At 41.8% G+C, this 17,315-nt stretch overlaps 1 long non-coding RNA gene across 3 annotated transcripts; it reads right to left on the bottom strand.

The window, feature by feature from the left end:
• Positions 1–8: 8 nt before the first annotated feature.
• Positions 9–3,661, bottom strand: LOC113174114. 3 transcript variants are annotated; one of them, XR_003299880.1, is made up of 4 exons: positions 3,439–3,661; positions 2,788–3,333; positions 2,286–2,547; positions 9–700 (listed from the first exon to the last, which is right to left on the bottom strand). It is a non-coding gene; the product is annotated as an uncharacterized LOC113174114 (long non-coding RNA). The 3 variants fall into 3 exon arrangements; XR_003299879.1 differs by having other exon boundaries at positions 9–2,547; positions 2,788–3,072; positions 3,181–3,333; XR_003299878.1 differs by having other exon boundaries at positions 9–2,547.
• Between the last annotated feature and the right edge of the window lie 13,654 nt (positions 3,662–17,315).

The following is a 17,315-nucleotide window of genomic DNA, read 5'->3' as shown; positions in this document are numbered from 1 at the left end:
TCCTCTCTTTCTCCCTCTCTCTGTACTTTTCTGCAGGTATCCTCCTCCTTGGAGCTGTAGATCTCCAGAATCCAGTCACAGTTACTTAAACACTGTGAAGTGTCTTGAGATGAATTTAATTGAATAAAGACTTAGAGGATATTAGAGTTCTGCTGACATTCACTGATTTTAAATGGTCCTGTGTCCTCAGGCAAAAACGGACAAAACCCAAGTTCACTCTAAAGTCAGCAGTTCAGCTTTGTTTGAATGCAAATCTGTAGAAAATGGTTCAGTGGCTGATGATGCAGAAGGAGATTAAATCCTTAATGAAATGTTTTGAAGCACGAGTATAAGAAGCCTGAAGAAGTTCTTTGTTGATTTGAAGGAAACTAACACTAAAAGGTTGGCACTGACTAAGAAGGTGATCAAAGAAAGAGAGATACTCGAGGATTCAGTGAAAAACCTGCAGCAGCAGTGTAAACTAGGATAGTGAAACAGGAGATTTGTAGAGAGTAGACAGAGGTCTGTGTTCAAGACAGACAGAGTTTAAATCTGAAATCCCTTTACACTGAGTGTGATTCTGTGTAGACAAATGTTTACACAGAGGTATAGAGCTCTCACTGAAGCCGAACCCCGTCTCCACTCCAGACTACATCCACAGGGAGAAGAGAAGTCTGAAGCCATGTTCGGCTGGAGAGAGCCTGCTCGTTTCCTGACAGTCCTGAAGGAAGAAGCAGAACTTTCTGAAGTTAGAAGAGTCCACCCACCACAGAGAAGATGAACTCTTATGTCAAACAGTTTGCTGTACTGAAATTCTAATGTTTTGGCAACAAGTCTGATGACGTACAATATGATGAATAACCAAAATAAAAAATAAAAAGAATGATGCTGACAGAGAATCAGTAAAACTAACATGGACTCGCTGATACAGGTCACACTGGATAATGCATGTTCCAACTACAACCGATGAACCATGTGAGAAACAGATGAAGACTCTGATGGTCTAAAGTGGATGTTTTCATGTTAGAACAAGAAGTTATATTATCATATATATTTTACATTGGACTTCTTCTTCTCTCCTGTCTATGTGAGTCACATACGTTGATGTACTTTTGGATTCTTTGCTTCTTTTACATTTACATTTCTTTTATCCAAAGTGACTTAGAAGTGAGGTACAATATAAATACAAATTTTTCTTTTTGGTCAAGCTACCACCTTTGATACTTCTGTCCCAGTTCAGTCCTGGACGTCCCTGGACAGGAGGTTCTGACTCAACAGGGTTCACTTTTCAAAAATAAAAATAAAAGAACTGGTGGAGTCTAAACGAAGAGCAGACATATCAAAATAAATTTACTTTTTTTGCCACTTCTTGAAGTATCTGTACTACACTGAGTATTGGTTGTGAAACAAGGGTTTCCCTTTGGCAACTGTGTGATGTTTAACACTTTAACCAACCTAATTATATAAACTGAGAACAGAGCAGAGCAGGTACTACGCATACCTCTGGTACTTAAAAACCATGTTCAATAGAGGATTTTACCTACTCCTAAATAATGAAATGTTGCTGTGTCTGCTTGTTTGACAAAAACCTGTTTTAATCACTGCAGTATATTTTTATTTTTATATCAGAGATGTGTCTCCTCCGTAAACTGAACACATCTGTACATCCTGTGCTACCTGTCTCAGGTAACTGTGGTGTTACACTGACGCCTGGTGGTGAGAGACAGAACTGAAGTTTCTCTGTTTACTCTGTTTTTATTTATCCAAAGGAGAAAGTCCAGTAAATCACATTTTGGCCGAGTGCCTCTGTACTGTTGGTACTGTTGTGTCCTGTGTGACGGAACCGAAGAACCATTCAGCCTTTAGCATACATCAGACTGAAGCTCAGGTAATATCACTGGAAAACCAGAGGGTGTTTGAATGAATGGTCTTTTTATTATAACATCAGATCTTTCAGGTTCCAGTCGGTGAATCGAGTGAACGCGGCCCCTGGGGGCCACATGGTTCGACGGTGTAATGGTTAGACAGCTTTCCGAGTTCAAATCTCAGTGGAACCTGATTATCCTAATTTTCTTTTTAGAACTGATCACAGTAGGGTTAAAGACAAGTACAAATACTCAAGTAAAGTAGCCTAGATATTGTACTTAAGTACAGTACAAAGTAAATTTACTGTACGTTTCAACCCTGTATAATAGTAGTAATAGTAGTACAGTAGTAGTAGTAGTAGTAGTAGTAGTAGTAGTACAATACAAAAAAATAATTGATATTTAGGCAATAAATGAAATAAATAAATAGTGAATTCAGACCCCAGTTCCTCTTTGGTCACAGTGTAAACGAACTTCACAAACAGATACGAGGACAAAACAAAAGGATGTGTGAATCTGACTCTTTGATTCAGTTAAGAGAGACGACACGAAGGGCGATGAGGAGAAGAGAGAAGCTGCTCAGGGTACAATCCAAGCCAACAAAAAGCAAACCTGTCTTGTTCCAGACTGAGAGGACAGCCCAGACCCAAACCGTTAGAGTGACAAATAGCTGAACAGATTAAACGGTGTGAGAGCATCGGGCCTGGTGAAAAGAGAAAAAAGGAAAATTCATCCTCACATATTCTCATATTTTCACTGACACATGATTCAGTGTTTGAGTTGTTCTTTCTTTTAACAAGGTGAAGCTGTTTCTATCTACGATCAAGTTCTTTCAGTAAACTCCACAACAAACAAACCCAGTGTCACTGGGAACAGAAAAACAACAGTACTTCTTCTTAAAAGTACTGTCTGTGCACTGACAGGTGTACAGGTGTGTCCCTACCTATGTGTACAGTCACAGGTGTGTAGTGTGTAATGGTCAAGGTTCATCGAGTGTTGGTCTGGATCCATCTCTGCAGTAAAAGTCCCGTTCTGCTTTTCTTATCATTATTTCCACCAAGGTAAAAAGGACCAGTAGCTCCTATCCAGGTGATGGACCAGGTTTTCTGTGTGATGAATGACCATCAGCACCACAGCTGCTGCACGACTAATTCCACAGAACATGAAGGAGGTTTCTCACTGTGACTCATCCGCATGTTGGACTCCAGATGTTTCAGAGAAAGGGGGACTTCACAGAAACATGCAGACCACAAACTAAAGATCACATTTGCATAATTTGTTTGTGAGCTGCTAAATTCCTGTGAAATTCACAGAATAAAGAGACTCATCTTCTTACCAGCAAATATTCACTGTCTCAATGTTCTCATTAAATTCACAGCTACATGTGCCGACTGCGGAAGCGTTGGATCATCAGCATCGGTCCGCAAAAGGCAGCATGATGTCAGTTTGCTCTCAGAACTTTGATAGATCAACGGACATCGTCTGTCCTCTGTCCCTCAAACCAGAGCAGGATAGACAAGAAACAGATTAACCTCGGACAGTCTAAAAATATAAAATATGATCCGGGGGCATGTTGAGCAACTGAGCAACTCACCAGATACTGACAGACCCGAGTCACACGGCCTCCTCTCTACCACGGACAGGACACTCAGTGGTGGATTAAGCTGCAGCATCACTCTATCTGAGAGGCTGATCCTTGTCCATCGCGAACAGACGACCACGTCGCAGGGACTGTGACACAACATAAAACAACTTGCGGGCTGACTGCATCCATTTGACTCATTTCCTATTCAGGAGATACACACTCGGTGTGAGGAGAACAGACAGTATTTGGAATAAAAAGGGTTAAAAACATGTTCCTGTGGTTCTGATAACATCTGTATCAGAGAGCAGCAGCTGTCCAACAGCGTCACTAACAGATTCTTGGCTGGATCGTCATGTTCTCTTCACACCTTATCATCACGTCCGTGAGCTTAAAGCACGAGGTCGCGCAGCTGGACGTAAACATTTCAGTCTGCTAAGAGACGAGTGGAGGACATGTCAGCTGTAAAGGACAAATACATTCAGTTGGACTTTTAGTCAGTACACTGAGGTGTCACAGTCTGGAGGAGCTGCTTATAACAGCTTAAGGAAAATAAAGTTTTCGACGAGCACACACTGTTTACTTGTTCATCATCATTACCAACCAGGACATGAATGACGTGGACAGAAATATCAAAGGTCTCCAACACTGGAGACCAGAGTCAGAAAACTCTTTCCCTCACCTGCACACACATTTCTCAGTTTGAGGAGTTGATAGAAAAAGCTCCTGTTCACTGATGAAGCAGCGAAGACCAGGTACTGACAGAATCACTGCTGCTTTGTCTGTGTGCAGCAGCTGGTCTGAGAATGAGACCGAACAACATCTGACTTTTCATCAACACCACATTCAGGATTTAGCTGTGATCATGAACATTTTCTCCTTATAACAAGGATTTCCTTTTCAATGAGACTGTAGTCTCACAGTCCAGATGTGTTGTTCAGTGAAAACTGGCCTTCACCTGGACCACTTCAAGTTGTTTCACATCATCCAAAGTCTTCATCTGTTCAAGCTGATTGGCTGGAACGAGCATGTATAAAAGTCTATAGCTGAAAATGAGCATCGGTTTTTACACTGAAATAACAGAAACCCTGCGAGGGACACCGGCTGTATGAAGGAGAACGACACCCCAGCTACGACTAATTCATCCTTTATTTGATAGCTTGACAGTGGAGAGGCAGCATACACGGGTGGAGATAACGGGTGGGGCGTGTAACAAAGTCCTTCAGCCTGATTCAGACCCAAGTGAAACCAGGGTGGCCAATAGACAACATATGCAGCTACACAGCAACCAACGCAACACTAGTTCTTCCCAGCTTTAATGTTTAACTGTGGTATTTAGAGAGGTTACCACCTTTGCTACCCTGAAGATGTTCAGCTAGCAGCTGTAGAATTATAAATCCCAGGACTGGATACTGAGACCTGCTGGTAGCACCATCGTCTCTGCAGCTGACCAACTGAGGATCAATGACGTGAATGCGAGTGGTACAGTCATCGCTGAACAGCACCTCTGGGAACCATGACCTGGACCACAGAGACCCTTTGCAGATGTTTAGTCTCAGGTTCATTAGTGATGATGAGCCAGTTTATTTCTGTCGTCCTGTCACAGTCAGAAATGCTGAGTTTGAGGATACTCTGTTAGTCCTCAAACATGTGGATAATGAATTCAACATGTTTGGCTGTGGACCCACAGCGCGTCTCAGCGAGAGGTCAAAGAATAAAAGACATGAAAGAGAAGTCGACAGGAAACAAGGATCAGAGTTTAGTTTAATTTCTCTCCTTTTGTCTTTTTGTCTCATTCCGTTACGTAACGACGGTTTTGTAACTTCAGAAACATTAAACTTTAATTTCATAATCACCATCAGCTGTTCTCATTCTTCATCTCTCTGGCCAGGCGGTCGTAAATGTTTCTACGACTGAATTAGTTTCCTGGAAAAACAGTAAAAAACTCAGAACCAGAACCTGAGCCAGAACCTCGCTGTGGTCCTAACCAGGCAATAAATCTCATTATTCAGAGGGCAATCCGGTCGTTTGGCTTCGCTTTGGTTTTCACAGGGCAGCTAGCTCTAAACACAAATGGACATATTATCTATGTGTGGCCCCATGGCGACTGTTGGACCCTGCAGTGAACCTTCAGTAATTCTCCGGCTGTGAGATCAACGGGGTTGTTATGTACAACTTGACTTCTCTGAACCTCTGTGCATTTTGTGAAAACAACACAAATTCAGAAGAAAATGAAGAAAGTCAGAAGATAAACAGCAGAAGACAGAACATCACATCCCTTACACATGTTCTCTGAAGCATCGTTCGTCTCTGACTGACGTTTGACAGCAAGCTGGCCGATTTCATTCGGATTGGGTCAGAATCACTCTCTGTGAGTGACGAGGCCACGCCGGTCAGTAAAGTCCTCCTGCACAAATACAGAGTGCAAGAGCAGCCCTGGTCCGAGGTGCTGGATGTACCAACAGCCTGTTTCCACGCGTTCATCATGAAGCATCAGGAAACATTCGTCTTAACACGAGACGAGCCTTTGGCCTCCGTTTGACCTGGGTCAGTCATCTTTCCACTGTCTTCATCCAGCTAAATCCAGATTATACTCCAGTATAGTCCAGAGAGTAACCCTTCAATTAAACTTGTCACCGAAGTTTGTGTAGCAGACACAGAGAAAACCAAGTCCACATAAAGGAAATAAAAGAGCAATGCTCACAGCTCAGTGTTTGCATCTGTTGGTTCTGGCTCGTGGTCGCCTGAAGAGAGAGCCAGAAGGCAGCACATGGACTGTGTGTGAGTGAAGGGACCTTTATCCTTTATTACCTGGATTATTATAATACTGTATATACAGAGCAGCATAATCTGTTACCGCCACATATTTAAACATAAATATTTCTTTCATTTGATATTTGCTGTTACTTTCAACAAAGGACAAATATAAAAAGTATGAATAGTTGATTGTGGCAGTTTAAAAGAAAAGTATTTAATGGGTGTAAGAATGAAAGTGTACATGTGTGTTTTCATTACTGTTACCACAGAAGGAGCAAACTGTCTCCATCAGGCTGTGATGACAGAGAGCTCCTCTCTGGTTTCTTTTCTGTGGGAGTCACAGTGACCCAGGTAAGGAGCTCTCCTGATCTCATCAGCTTTCACAAAGTGTCAGTGAAGCCCTCTGTCCGACAGAAAACACTCTGTCCTTGCTTCACGCAGCGTCTGATGAATTTCTAAGTAAGCCTGTTAGGAAACAACGAGGAGAGTCATATTCAGGAATGCATGCTTTTATTTTCTCACACACAGGAACCATTTGTTTTAACTTGTTATTTAGACTAAGTTCAGCCGCTTGTATTCACTCTCTCTTTCTTTCTTTCGGCCACTATCCAGAGCTCATGACCACAGGTGAACAAGCTCTTCTCCTGGTCAGGTGGTTAGTTCAGGTTCCTGTCAACCAACGAGCCTGGTTTGTTTCCGTCTTGTCCTGCTGCTCTACTAAGTGCACCACTGTCGCACATCGATTTCTGTCTAATGTTATTATCGACCTTTTAACATTTTACACACAAGGACCCTCTCCCCCCAAAAATAGAATTGAGGCATGGACATAAAACAACAATATGCTGCATTTACACATGAGCGTCGACAGGTGGACAGTGTAGACAGCTGGACTGATTAAATTAGAAGAATATCAGAAACACAGCTGATGCTTTTACTGAGCATACAGTGAGACTGATGGTGACAGATTAGAACTGTTTTGTTCTGTTGGTTCCTAAAGGAATTCGAATGCTTGAATGGGTGAGAAAGATCCAGATGTTGGCCACTGACCTTATGACAGACAATTACATACTTTATTCATAATTTATTGTAAAGTAGCCAGGAGGAACTACTAGGGTTTGTAGACGACTGCTCTACCACCTGAGCTACTGCCGCCCCAATGTGTTATTAGTGATGCATCTCTGCATGATAATAAAGTGTTATCTGCTCCTGTGACCATGCTGACTGGGTTACAGCTCTAACATTTGGTCGGCTGTTGTGAAGGCTCTGGGTTTTACTGGACATGTGGTGCCAACGTGTTAAACTCCTGTAAACAAGGCTACATTACAGCAGAGCAGATCCCAGTTTTATGGGCGTGCACATGTTTTATTAGACAGGTCTCTCTCCTGAGACAAGCGTTTAGCGCCGATTGCTCTTTTTAATTCACCCTGCATCAAGTCTGAATCACCTGCAGTCTGCTAACACTGAGCGCTACGTCACCGTGTGTGTCTGGATTAAGAATGAAGCCAATCAAGAGGACGTGGAACATGTGCCAGCGTACTTTCTGGAAAACAACAACACAAATATGAGCACCCCCTCTCCCTCCACTACAACATCCCAACACTCACAGTTGATCCTCTGAGGAATGTAGATGTTGGTTAACAGCATGTGCAGGCGTGTTGAACCGACACGGGCTGTGAAAAAAACATCTGTCCGAAAATAAAAATGATTTCTCTTTCTACAGAAGCAGTTTTTTCTTTTGATTGAGAACAAATGTTAAAGGGAACATGTGCGCAGAACAAAGAAAGGTTCATATTTTAGGCACACTTGTCATCAGATCTTCCAAAAGCTGAAGTCAAACTATTAGAATCAGAGTGAAGACACAGCAGATGATCCCAGTCCTCCGCAGCAGTCAACTCAACAGCACAAAGGTTCTGGTTGTGTCACAGATTCACACAGGGAAACATTTCTGAATTTAGTGTTTAATATAATGTATTTGGTGCGTCAAATGACAGTCTGTCCTCATCTATGATGCCTTTCTATGATAAAACTGTAACTTTCATGCTCTGCTGATGTAAATAGGTCTGTGAGGAGAAGATGAAGAGCTGAAAAATAACAAAACCAAATGAAGCAGGAGACTGCTGTGGCTGTCTCACCTACCACCACTCTGCTGAAAAGACATCAAACCAACCAGGCCATGCAGAGCACTAGGGTCATCACAGTAACTATGCACAGTCGCCCTACAGACCCGAATGGAGCAGCAAAGTCTGTGTGGGACTTAGACGTAAACCTGTCCCTCTTACTCCACAGTAGCACTGGCTGTCACTGGAGGAATATTGCTAACATTTTATTATTGTATTTCTATTGTATTTCATTAGAAATGATAAAAACCTGATGAAAATATTTCTGCCGCTGACCACAGTGGCCCCAAAACTGACCATCATGGATCAGTGTGGTAGCCAGCTAAATGATTAGCTCCTCCCAAACAGCAGCATCACTGACCCACAAGTAGTGTGTTCATCTCAATTCATTTGTAGTCGTCACCAACGTGGAGGACTTGACAACTTAATGACTGAAACACTGCAGGTCACAGGAATTAAACTATTCGTTCATCATCACCTTTCCATTATTTGATCTAGAATTATTGACATGTTGTGCTAAACAGTGACTGTCTGCAGTCGTCTCCTAGTTTACCTCCAACTCCAGCTACTTATGTCGGTATGAAATGGTGAAAAAGTGCCAACACTGTCCCTGAGGTAACAGCGACGGTAAAGGTTCCCTACGTCTAAATGTCTTCATGTGTCTGATTCTGTCTCTACTGATATGGACTACATGTAAAATAAGAAAGTTCTAATGAGTCAGGGACTTTTCCTGCTCTGTGATCTGCAGGATAATCTTTAAAAACCTTAAAGATACAGCAAAGTGTCATCTTTGAACAGCTTGAGTCCTGGATTCAACGTACACAGGTTTAAACACAATTTCACATTTTTATTTTACATGACACTAGATTCCTCTGACTGGCACTATGTTTATTTAAAGGTCCTCAAAACTCACAAAGACACACGGTCGCTGTTACAACGGGGATACATTTAATGTACAATTTTTGCACCTTTTGATGGTTTGATACCGACACAAGCAGCTGTAGTTGGAGATAAACCGGCAGATCCGACTTCAGCAGCCAGTGTGAGGTCCTGCAGAAGATAATCGGTTTCTGAACCGTTACCTTTTTTTCCATTTTGGTTTTGGTTTTAATCTAAATATTTGTTGCCTATAATAGATGAAAATTAAGAAGTCCGTGCTGCAGCTGGAGCATCCAGTGTTTGCTTCCCTCCACAGACAGTAAGTCATGTGACTGACAGCTGTCTTCTATCTATTCTATATCTGTATTCTCAGCTCATTCAGCTTCAGGAAAAGGTTCTGTTCATGGCCAGTATGAACACCAGCAGTGATTACAGCAGTTCTAACACAACCTGTCCATCATGCCCCTTTCTCGCCCCCACATATTTGACAAGAGCAGTGTAGAGTTTTTCAGCTGTGTGTGATTCATCTTCTCTGGCTGCTGACTTTGAACAATCACCATTCATCTTTTGAAACTTGGATGTGGTTGATCAACTCGTACAAACTCATTTTGTTTGTTTGGTTTAACTTCCCGAGCAGCACATTAGCAGCAGCTCAGTTGTGTTTTCTCTTCAGTTCCCTTGGATGTTTCAGTGTTTGTCTCATGGGACATTACTGACTGTAAACCCCTGATAGACATCTTTCACACCAAAAAAGAACACTTTGTGAATTTGTGGGAACACGCTGTAACACTTTTTAAGGAAACCTGAGAAAATCAAAATCAGCCTCTCTGCTGTTTGACCAGGACAAACGTAAACTGTACCACTGCAAAATTTGTTTGATGACATCACAACCTGTGCAGGAAAAACACAAGTCGATTCACCTCTGCTCCTGATCATTGTGCACCACACGCTGTGTGAAGAAGATGTTGTATATGTGCCACAGATATCACCTAAGTTATTAATAGTAATAACAATAAAAGTCCTAAATGTCCCACCTGGGGTTTCCACCTTCACCTTTTCCATAACTAGAACCACAGAACAACAGAACATTTCCACCATTCAGTGTTCGTGTCAGAGGTTAAAGTGAAAACTAGGTCAATTTTCTCACCAGTGTGAGTCAGTCTGGATAAACCCCCTTGTCAATGAGATGATGTTTTTCTTTCACCCTCATTAGGAGTCAGATCTGTCGGTTCTCCTGCTGTGTTTCACTGGTCCTCTGATCTGATCTCATACACTGCCGGGAATTCTGGCGGTTTGACTGCAGAACAGCTGAAAATAGAACCATATCTTCTCATCTCCTCTCAGGTTTTGAATTTCAGGACAAGTCATGGCTTCTCGTGCTTATGAAATAGTTTTTAATAGGAGGCAGTGACAGCTCCTGATGAAAACTGCACAACATTTTTTTAGACACCAACATTTATGTAACACAGTTTTCAGAACAGGGTGCAATGATTGTTTCAACATTGGATTCTGCACTTCTTGCTTCCGGTCAGTGTAGGCACTGAAGCAGAGAAAGTAAACACAGAATTGATAAAATCAGTTTATAGTCATGCACAATATTAGCTCAGTTAACGTGTTTTATATAAATAGAACTGTTTCAGAAATGTAGTGGAGTGAAACGTACATTTCCCTCAGAAATGGAGTAGTAAAAAGAAGAATTAAGGAGATACATCCAACCATACAGCGAACAGTGCAATCCACTACTGCTGGGATCTGTGTAAGAGGTGCTCTCAGATCAGTCTACTGATGATGATTTTTACTAAAACTGCTGACGTCTGTTTGAGCTGAATACAAATGTGCTTTTAGCAGTGATTTCTTTAACCATACAGATGTTTCTGTAAATCTGATTCAGACTGCCAGGCTGTGAACTGACATGAACCTCCTCCAACATGATCCTACCTGTCAGGCTTACAGAAAAACCACAAGAACTGAAGTGAAGCCTGTGATAATACTGATGCCGGTTCAGTCAAAGACTGCTCAAACTGAAAATAGCACTGTGTTCAGGAAAATGCAGTGTGGGTGGGGGGTGGCATGTTGTTTCAGGTCCAGAACATGTAATCTAACCCACAACAGCAGTTTGAGTAACAGATACTCTGCAAGAGCTTACCACTCTGCACATTTATCACAGGGACATGTATTTTATCTCTGGTGTCCACCACCAGCAGGGAAACTGTAGAAACGCACTTGTCATGCCACAAACTACCAGGAATGTGACACTGCAGGAATGTTACTTGCCAATTCGGTTCATTGTTAAATTTCATTGCAGAACTTTTTTTTGCAGATAAACCTTTATCTCAGAGGCTCTAATGTAAACTCAGTTCAGAAAATGAGCAACAGTGAACTTAATGAGCTGCACAAGTGTATCTCTGCTGACCGAATGTCCGATAGTAAAAACCTGCTGATGCACAGAAAAAGAGACGCTGGAAGCAGACATGTAAAAAGTTATTTTTACATCAAATAAAAGAAACGTCAGTCCTGTTGGTTTCCTTTAATAATTTAACCATCACTATTTAAAAGATAATGTTTGTCTGCATGTCATCAAACTGGAAACAGACCAAATCGAACTATATTTATCATGCACTTTACACTATCACAAGGGACCAAAGTGCTGTACAAGAGAGTAAACAACAATACAAATAATAATAGACAGAAATTATAGTAAAACACACAACATGACATACAAAAAAGAAAAGAAAGTATCAAACATCTCACAAAGTACCAAACCTCATGGAAAAGAGAATTAAAAACAATAAAGGAAGATGCTTTTAAGCCACAGCAGCAAAAGCACGGTCACCTCTGAGCTTCCATTTTGTTTTGAGTACTCTCAAAAATAATTGGTCAGCTGACCTTAAGGAACACTACATACAAGGCTAGAAAAGGCTGTTCACTCTCACTTTAACAAACTAAGAAAGGTTTATTACTATAACCAAGTGACAAACCTTACAAGGTAAAGCAAAATATCTCAGGGTAAACCAAGGCCAAAACAACAAACAAAGGTATTTTAACGGTAATATATTGATACCTTACCTTGGGGAAATTCTTGTGGACAGGCTGCTGTGTCCTGGGGGCCAAGGATTCAGGTGACTTGTCCAGGGACACTTCAACAGGAATGTTGCCTGAAATCAACAGAACCGTGAGTTGAACCACCAACCCTGGGGTTTGTAGAGAACCAAAATAGGGCCTGAAACAATCTAAACTAATGTTACTAAATAAAACAAGAGCCAGAGACATAGCAAAAGGCCAATGCACGTTTGCACACTGTTATGTATAATAATAATTTATCAAAACCAAAACACTTAACACAAGTGCAGAAAGACTCTTATTAGGTGGACTGAAGAGGACTAGACAGAAGGTGTGATGTGCACAAGAACCTGTGGTAGAGTTGACTGGTACCGTTGTATCTCTGCATCCCAAAGGTGCTGTTCAGTGGCAGCTGGACTGGATTCATGAACTTAACACATAGCAGCACCTTTGGGAAAACTATGACCTGCATGTCTTAGAATCTTCATAGAGCCATCACATCAGCCTTGGAGCTGTATATGTCCAGAGTCCAGTTACTGGTTCTACCAACCTGTCCAGTGTTTTTGCTGCTTGTTGTTGTTATTTTTTGTTGTCTTGTTCTCTCTCCTCTTTTTACCCCAACTGGTTGAAGTAGATGGCCGCCCACCCTGAGTCTGGTTCTTCTGGAGGTTTCTTCCTCTCCACTGTCTCCTGGTGCTGCTCAGTGGGGTTGTTGGGTTTCTATATCATTCTGTATACAGTTATATTTGTAGGGTCTTAAACCTTAAAAACTGTAAAGTGCCTTGAAATTACTTCTGTTGTGATTCTGTTGAGACGCTGCACAAAGGAGCATGTTCAGCCAGAGACTGATCAACATTAAGTGCTCCACATAACAGCTCCGGAGGTCCTTTCTACCTGTGACCATTAAACTTTACAAGTCCTCCCTCCTCTGTAAGTGGAGGGGGAACTGACAATCATCAGAATTATTATTTATGTAATCTATTCAATTCAATTCAATTCAGTTCAGTTTTATTTGTATAGCGCCAATTCACAACAGACGTTATCTCAAGGCACGTTACAGTGTTTAAGGTTTAAGACCTTACAGAGAATAATTATACAAATAAATGATACAGAAAACCCAACAATCCCATTTGAGAGCTTTAGGCAACAGTGGAGAGGAAAAACTCCCTTTAGAGGAAGAAACCTCCAGCAGAACCAGGCTCATAATGGGCGGCCATCTGCCACGACCGGTTGGGTGAGTGGAAAGAGAAGAGAGAAAAGAACAGCAGGCAATAAAACAACAACAAGCAGCAAGAACATTGGGCAGATGAACTGGATTCTGGATATGTACAGCTCCAGGCCGAGGATACCTGCAGAAAAGTACAGAGAGAGGGAGACAGAGAGGAGGAAACACAACTACAGGAGAGAGAAGACACAAAGTTAATGACATGAAATGGTAGAATTTGAATGGAGAGAGGAGAAAGGAGAGAGGAGAGGAGCTCAGTTTATCAGTAGAGGTCCCCCAGCAGACTAACCTATAGCAGCAGAACTAAGAGATGGTTCAGAGTCACCTGATCCATCTCTAACTATAAGCTTTATAAAAAAGGAAAGTTTTAAGTCTAGTCTTAAATGTAGAGACGGTGTCTGCCTCCCGAACCTGAACTGGGAGCTGGTTCCACAGGAGAGGGGCTTGATAGCTAAAGGCTCTGCCTCCCATTCTACATTTGGAAACAAGTAAACCTGCAGTCTGAGAACGGAGAGTTCTGCTTGGAAGATATGGAACTATGAGGTCTTTAAGATAAGATGGAGCCTGATTATTAAGGGATTTATAAGTTAGGAGAAGAATTTTAAATTCAATTCTGGATTTAACAGGGAGCCAATGGAGAGAAGCTAACGTAGGAGAGATATGGTCTCTCTTACTAATTCCAGTCAGAACTCTGGCTGCAGCATTTTGGATTAACTGGAGGCTTTTTAATGAGTTATTGGGACATCCTATTAATAATGAATTACAATAGTCCAGTCTGGAAGTAACAAATGCATGGACTAGTTTTTTAGCATCACTTTGGGACAGGATGCTCCTAATTTTAACTTTAATGTTTCTCAGGTGAAAAAAGGCAGTTTTAGAGATTTCTTTGATGTATGAAGTGAAGGAGATATCCTGATCAAAGATAACTCTGAGATTTCTTACAGTATTACTTGAGGCCAATACTAAGTCATCAAGGGTGAGAATGAGATTAGACATAGTGTACATTAGGGGGTGGCTGTGGCTCAATAGGTAGAGCAGTTGACTGCCATGGATTGGTCCATAGGATTGGTGGTTCGATTCCCAGCTGCCACGTCACATGCCAAAGTGTCCTTGGGCAAGATACTGAACCCCTAGTTGCCCCCGGTGAGTCAGGTCAGTTGCATAGCAGCTCTGCCATCGGTGTGTGAATGTGTGTGTGCTTGTGCGTGTGAATGGGTGAATGAGATGCAGTGTAAAGCGCTTTGAGTACCAGCTAGGTAGAAAAGCGCTATATAAGTGCAGACCATTTACCATTTGTCTGAATTTAGTAGAAGGAATTGGAGGACATCCAATGATGAATTTAGAGATTTATGTAAATGTGAAGAATATTTCGATCAGTCATCAGAAAGTTTATATTTTGTGATGAGGGTTCTGTCCCACTTTCGTTTTTCCAAACACAGGATTTTCAGCCAACCTGTAGCTTTTCTCAGCTCTTCTCTGAAACTCTGACAGTGTTTCCTTTGCAGCAAACACATCTTGATCTTTATCCCCTGCTGCACTGATAATTTGACAGCTGCCCTGCACTGACACTGTATCTGCATCTGAACAACAGGTGCCAGGTCCTGGTGAGCCTCCCCTTCCTGCTCTGCTCCAGCACAAAGACTGGATTTGTTTGGGTCTGGGCTCAACCCACACAGCACAGGGAGTACATAGAGTGGGGGGTGGGGGTTCAGTTTGCCCAGAACATTGTGTTCTGGAAATCTGTGTCACATTCTCTGCTGCCGTGTAAATAATGGAGAGCTGCCAACAGAGCTGACACCTCAGAGCGGGAACAGAGCTCAGTGCAGACCGAGCAAGTGCCTGGAGAAGAGCAGAGCTGCTCCATTACTGTTACACAGCAAAACACCAGAGTTTCTTTCTGACGTGTGATTTAGCCAATCACACGCTGTAATTAAAGGACTTATGATGCTTGATATTGATGGTTTTCATCTGTGAAACACTCGAGTTAAACTGGAAATGGATTTTTGTCTTTACAGGAAAACCCCACGAGCGCTGTAAATCTTTCAAGTTGGAGTTTAAGGCTGTGGTATTGTAGATATTGGATGTTTCCTTCTTCAGAGCTGTCCACCACCACGATGTGCGTTCGACGATACGCGCTCACCGTAACCACGTTGATCACAGACACGTTGAACTCGACACTAGATTCATGTTTATTAATTTAAAATCACATTAACTTCCTGCTGCGTAACGAGCTGCAGCCGATGGAAATGATTATTGATGATGCGCAAAAAGACGACGAGTCATAGTGTAAACCACAAACTGACATCACACAGCTGAATGTATTCATGAATGAATATTGTTAGTCTCTTCCCTTACTTTCACTTCCCCACTGTCTAAAGACCAGAGACTAAAAACTAAAGTCTAAAGACCAAGGACCAGACACCAGAGGCGAGAGACTAAAGTCTAAAGACCAGAGACTAAAGACTAAAGACTAAAGACTAAAGACCAGAGACTAAAGACTAAAGACTAAAGATCAGAGACTAAAGACCAGAGACCAGAGGCGAGAGACTAAAGTCTAAAGACCAGAGACTAAAGTCTAAAGACCAGAGACTAAAGATCAGAGACTAAAGACCAGAGACTAAAGATCAGAGACTAAAGACCAGAGACTAAAGATCAGAGACTAAAGACTAAAGACTAAAGATCAGAGATAAAGACTAAAGACTAAAGATCAGAGACTAAAGACTAAAGACCAGAGACCAGAGGCGAGAGACTAAAGTCTAAAGACCAGAGACTAAAGACTAAAGATCAGAGACTAAAGACCAGAGACTAAAGACTAAAGATCAGAGACTAAAGACTAAAGATCAGAGACTAAAGACTAAAGACCAGAGACTAAAGACTAAAGATCAGAGATTAAAGACTAAAGATCAGAGACTAAAGACTAAAGATCAGAGACTAAAGACTAAAGACCAGAGATTAAAGACTAAAGACCAGAGACTAAAGACTAAAGACCAGAGACTAAAGACTAAAGACTAAAGATCAGAGACTAAAGACTAAAGATCAGAGACTAAAGACTAAAGACCAGAGACTAAAGACTAAAGATCAGAGACTAAAGACTAAAGATCAGAGACTAAAGACCAGAGACTAAAGACTAAAGATCAGAGATTAAAGACTAAAGATCAGAGACTAAAGACTAAAGATCAGAGACTAAAGATCAGAGATTAAAGACTAAAGATCAGAGACTAAAGACTAAAGATCAGACACTAAAGACCAGAGACCAGACGCGAGAGACTAAAGTCTAAAGACCAGAGACTAAAGACTAAAGACCAGAGACTAAAGACTAAAGATCAGAGACTAAAGACTAAAGATCAGAGACTAAAGACCAGAGACCAGAGACCAGAGGCGAGAAACTAAATATCAAAGACCAGAGACTAAAGACCAAAGACCAAAGACCAAAGACCAGAGACTAAAGACCAAAGACCAGAGACCAAAGACCAGAGGCTGTGGGAGTACTGAATCCCAGCTGAAGTGGCGGGAGAAGCGAGAAGTGCAGTACACCTGGACAGGCCTCCAGTCTATTACAGGGTGACTAACAGAGACAGACAAACACCCAGGTCACCAGTTGACCTGATTACAGGTCTTTGGACTGTGAAAGAAAGTCAGACTACCTGGAGAGAACAACGTCCTGCTGTGCGGTGACAGTGTTAACCCCCAGTCCATCGACTATCTTAGTCCCTCCCAGTGAAGCTTCGTGGAGAGGTGGAGCAGAGAGGAGCAAAGGAAATCAGCTAGTTCAGTCAGTCAAACTTCTGTTTTCTCTGTCAGTGGCATTGATGATTATCTGGTAAATAAATAATCGGTTAGACCAGCGTGTA

This window comes from Anabas testudineus, chromosome 3 (genome assembly GCF_900324465.2).
Source record: "Anabas testudineus chromosome 3, fAnaTes1.2, whole genome shotgun sequence".
Classification (NCBI taxonomy): Eukaryota; Metazoa; Chordata; class Actinopteri; order Anabantiformes; family Anabantidae; genus Anabas; species Anabas testudineus.
The sequence above is the reverse complement of the archived record's forward strand: the minus strand, read 5'-3'. Positions and strand labels throughout refer to the sequence as shown.